The 5,159-nt window shown below is 35.6% G+C and overlaps 1 protein-coding gene across 1 annotated transcript in view; it reads left to right on the top strand.

Moving 5' to 3' along the window:
* DCDC1 (doublecortin domain containing 1) overlaps window positions 1-5,159 on the top strand; it is a 680,259-nt gene that overhangs the window by 569,430 nt on the left and 105,670 nt on the right. The gene's annotated exons all lie outside the window — the stretch shown is intronic.

Consider the following 5,159-nt stretch of genomic DNA (forward strand, 5'->3'; position numbering starts at 1 on the left):
ATATATATATATATATATATATATATATATATATATATATATATTATCCAGAGTTCTTTAGTTGTTACCAGCAGAGGGCTGATCACCTTACCTATTTTGTCATATTTCTGGTCTCAACCAAATCTTTTATTTCACCCTAAATCATGATGCTTTGTATCTCCTCACTGATTGAATCATAAGTCTCAGTACTTTAAGGAAAAGATAAATGGAGTATCAAACCAAGAAGTCATTGTTTAGGGCCCTGAAAATGCATTATGTTTAGATTATAGTGAAGCAACGGTGTAGAAAGCTGAGTAGTTTTGAGAGTCAAGGAAGTTCTATAAAATAACAGAGACAATGGGATTGGCAACTCAAAAGGAGCTCTGGTGGCGTAGTGCCTAAGGCATTTGACTGCTAATCAGAAGACTGGCGGTTCAAACCCACTGGCTACTCCTCAGAAGGAAGATTGGGCAATCTACTTCTGTAGTGATACCGCCTTGGAAACCCAAGAATGGGTCACTATACGTCAGATCTGACTCCATGGCAGTGAGTTTAGTTTTTGTTTGGTTATGGGATTGGCAGCTCTAATTATGTATCTAAGACACAAGTTTGCAGCACTGTGGAGAGCCATTATGGAGCCAAGAGTGGGCAGTGGGGAAAAAAGAGGACACAAGTAATGTCAGCATGAGCTAAGAAAAAAAAAAATCTGAGTTACAATAATTGTAGATTTTTCTTTAGAAGTTTAGGAAAAATAGAGGCTGAAACACAGAGACCAGGTAGGATAACTTAGATTTCAACTGATGGTGAGCAGACATCAGTCAGTTGCCCAGTGCCCAAAGAGGAACATTCAGAGAGGGCTATGAGAATCAAGAAATAGAGGCTGAAACACAGAGACCAGGCAGGATAACTTAGATTTCAACTGATGGTGAGCAGACATCAGTCAGTTGCCCAGTGCCCAAAGAGGAACATTCAGAGAGGGCTATGAGAATCAAGAAGAGCACAAGTACCCACACACAGACCACAGGCCCCTTTCCCACAACTGTGTGGTTTGTTTAACTTTTATCTATACCTGAAAACCATTTTGAGGAGAAGAAAAAGAAGAGGTATATCTTTGAAAAGAAACAACATTCTTATAAGGTGTTTGAAACTTCAGTTTTATTGAATATGTATAAAAAAAAAAAAAACATTGCTAACCCATAAAAAAAGACTGTTTAAATTGGCAGACACCTCTAATTAGAATATCAAGTTTCCCAAGCCCCTGATAGAATGGGGTACACAGGTATGCCTCATAAAGAATTGTTCTTCAGTTATAGGGAAATAGAGAAAAGAAATATAATTGTTGTAAGTTGCACAGATACGGTGCTTACATGTTTTTACCTCATTATACAAGTAAAAATAATTCAGTTAATGAATTTAAACAACAAATTGTAAATTATATTAGGAAACATAAGTTAACTAAGTTATTTTTAACAGTTACTTTTAAATAAATTAACATTTCTGGTGATGGTCTGGGATTTTTTTTTTTTTTTTTTGACAACTTAGAATCTTACAGATCTTAGAATGAATATGGACTAAATTTTCTTTTCATTGTCTCACAGAACAGTAGCTCTTAGCTGGAGTGAGTAAGTCATCGTACCCCAGCAAAACTCTGACCTTCACTTGTAGAGGGAAAGAGCTAAGATACTAACTTAGCTAAAGTCAGAAAATTGACCATGTATTTCAAAATGACTCAGCCTAAAAGTCCTATTATTTTAAAAAATGTTTGAGGAAGAGAAAAAAGTACTTACCAAGCAGGGAACTTAGATAGTTCTCATTCAAATTAAACACAATTCTACTTCACTGAAGACCTGGATCCATCTTATCTGAGGGAACCGTGTTTTGTTCTAGTTCCTTTATTATATAATTGATAGTTTGGCAAAAGAAGATTATTTCATTTCAATGTATAATTACATATAATTAATATTTGACTTGGAACAACTTTCCAAATAAAAAAATGAGATTAGGATATGTGACTTTATACTGTGGGATTCAGAACACTTTGGTCACTGTAGACGTATGTATTAATTTTATTCCAGATTTAATCTTTCAACTTGACTTGTTTATCTAATCGTAATTTACTATATATTTAGGCAATGCAGACAGAGCAAGAAAGGAAATGGACATGGTCCTCATGGCGCTTGCAGTTTATGAAGTGTAGGCTGTAAGTCAAAGGAAGAAACCAGAGAAGAAGGCAGAATTGATGAATGATGGATAAAGAAGGGAGGGAGAAGAAACAGAAAGGTTGATGTCTTAGAAATCAAGGTTATTTGTTGAGCCAGTTCAATCAGTCCTACGGTCAGTATAAGAAAAAAATCAGCCAGGCTTATGGTCTGAGTGGGCCTGGTAATTAAGCCAAAACATTGAATCTAGGAAAACCATCTGTAAGAAACACTGTCCTGAGATCCCAATTCTCTTATTAATTCACTGATAAGAAGCTTCTTGAATAGAATAATAAATAAGAAAAGACTTAAGGAAATGTGGAAAATGGAAATTATTTTAGTGGCTGATTCTGACTTAACAGTACCAAACTATTTGCATCTCATTGGTGACAGCTGCTCTGAGAAATATTTTCATGCTGCGTTCATTTTTAAATGTTGTTGTTGTTATGTGCCGTGGAGTCGGCCCGACTCATAGTGACCCCTCCTTGGGTTTCTGAGGCAGTATCACTGCAGAAGTAGATTGCCCAACATTTCTTCCAAGGAGTGGCTGCTGGGTTTGAACCACCAGCCTTCTGGTTATCAGTCAAGTGCCTTAGGCACTAACTGCTATTCATCCTAAAAGGCAATTGCTAACATTTGTATGAGAAACACTACTTTAGATACCTGAGGATGTAGTATTTTAAAAATATGTTAAAAGCCTTATAAACCCACAAGATTAATTCATTTGGTTTATACTATGACTGTGTTCACTGAAATAATTTCTTAGAATTCAAATTATTTTTTTCACCCCTTAGGGAAAAATTTATAAATTGAGAAGTTGTGCTTCTAAACACTTAAATATAAGGGATAATGAATTTTAATTTTCAGGAATGAAATAGTTGGAAAAAGTGAGTCTGAAGATGCTTAAGATTTTGGAGTGAGCTAATGGATGTTAGGGAGCTCTGATGATGTAGTGCCTAAGGCGTTTGACTGCTAACCAAAAGGCTGGGAGTTCAAATCCACCAGCCACTCCTCGGAAGGAAGATTGGGCAATCTACTTCCATAGTGATACTGCCTCGGAAACCCAAGGAGGGGTTATTTTTTGTTTAATGGATGGTGATTTTCAAATTCCTAAAATCCTCAAAATTTTTAGTAAATTGTATTATTTTAAATTCAATTACACCTATTTGGAAGGACCCACTTGACAGCACATAACAACAACAACAACATGGTAAACAAAAGAAAGATAACGTATATGTTTTATTACTTTGTTGAGATATAATGATAATTATCTGTCAATATGAATGGTTAAGAAGGAATGTGGAAAGCCTGCAGAAAGAAAATTGATGAATTTTAATAGTTTATTAATAACAAATAGATCGAGGAGGGCCAATTTTATGTTGTTGTTGTTGTTGTTTGCCGTCGAGTCGGCCCCGACTCATAGCGACCCCTCCTTGGGTTTCCGAGGCAGTATCACTACGGAAGTAGGATTGCCCAACCTTCCTTCCGAGGAGTGGCTGGTGGGTTTGAACCGCCAGGCTTCTGGTTAGCAGTCAAGTGCCTTAGCCACTATGCTACCAGAGCTCCTTAGATTAATAGAAGATGTTTAAGACAGCACATTTCAGATGTGTTCATCAAAAACATTGCATTCTTGGGATATTGAAAAAAAATCTTAGTGCAGATCCTAATTGGGAGCTCTGGTAGCATAGTACCTAAGGCATTTGACTACTAATCAGAAGTTCTGGCGGTTCAAACCCACCAGCCATTCCTTGGAAGGAAGATGGGGCAATCTATTTCCATAGTGATACTGCCTCGGAAACCCAAGGAGGGGTCACTATGAGTCGGGTCCAACTCGATGGCACATAACAACAACAACAATAATTCTGCTAAATCTATGCACACGGGTTCTACCTTTTTATATTATCTTGCCTTTTCCTTCCATGGTTCAGAAATAAACAAATAGGGAAAATGAAGCTATTTCACACCAAGACGTCCGAGTGAGTGACAGTGATTTTTTAATTAAAAAAAAAAAAAAAAAACCACTATCATCCCCTGTTTCTTCTACCTTTATTTTATTTACTACCTTTGTGTTCCAAACTAGTGTAAAATCGGGTTTTCCCTGAATTGCATAATATTATCTTTGCTAGAAAAGAGTTAAAATATAATACTTTTTTCTTGAAGAAGTTGTGCATCCCTCCCTCTCTACCACTTCTCACGCTAAGTAAAAAGTTCATACACTAGGGAAAGTTTAAATGAAAACACAATGAGCTTCTCCTAATCTTTGATATTTCTTCTCAGTAACCCTAGTATGGGAAAGTAGCCCCATGTTGCTCCAATGTTAGATAATAAATATTTATCTATATAAATATTTTAAAGTTTGCCCTTTATAATGTGAAATCCATACAGGTGAAAGGTCCTCAGTGAAGATCAGGAATAAAATAAAGCTTCATTAATTTAAATTTTGCTTTTTAGCAGTTTGATAAGTTGGCCTCATTGCATGCCACTGTATTAACACATTTGCTAAACAAAATATTACGCTAAAAATATGAGCAAAAAACTGTTAAGCTGAAAAGCATTCTACTCTTCAGATTTTTAAAAATTTATTTATATTGCTTTTCTCCTAATTAAATGCAATTAATGTTGGTTATTTACTCCTCACACAAATTACAGCATCAAAATTAGATGCCATTTTAGAACATTTAATCTTCACAGTCTTTCAGATTTTATTTATAATTTATTTAAAACACATTTTCTTGACTTCCATGATTGTTTAGTGTAATGTAAAATTTTAAATTTTTTCAAGGGGATATAAAATAAAAAATTATGGCATATTTTACTACCTTTTAAGAAAACTATCCCCTTCCATAAGCTGCACACCAAGTATCTTTGGTCTATAGTGGTCTACTGTGTCAGCAGGTCTCCACAACTGATGTGCAGCTTTATCTTTGTCATGTCAGCTGGACACTCCCAGGACACTAGCACCACCTCTATAGTGATTATCTG

The sequence above is a fragment of the Orycteropus afer genome, unplaced genomic scaffold, assembly GCF_000298275.1.
Source record: "Orycteropus afer afer isolate SDZICR_OR568_19922 unplaced genomic scaffold, OryAfe1.0 scaffold00103, whole genome shotgun sequence".
Lineage (NCBI taxonomy): Eukaryota > Metazoa > Chordata > Mammalia > Tubulidentata > Orycteropodidae > Orycteropus > Orycteropus afer.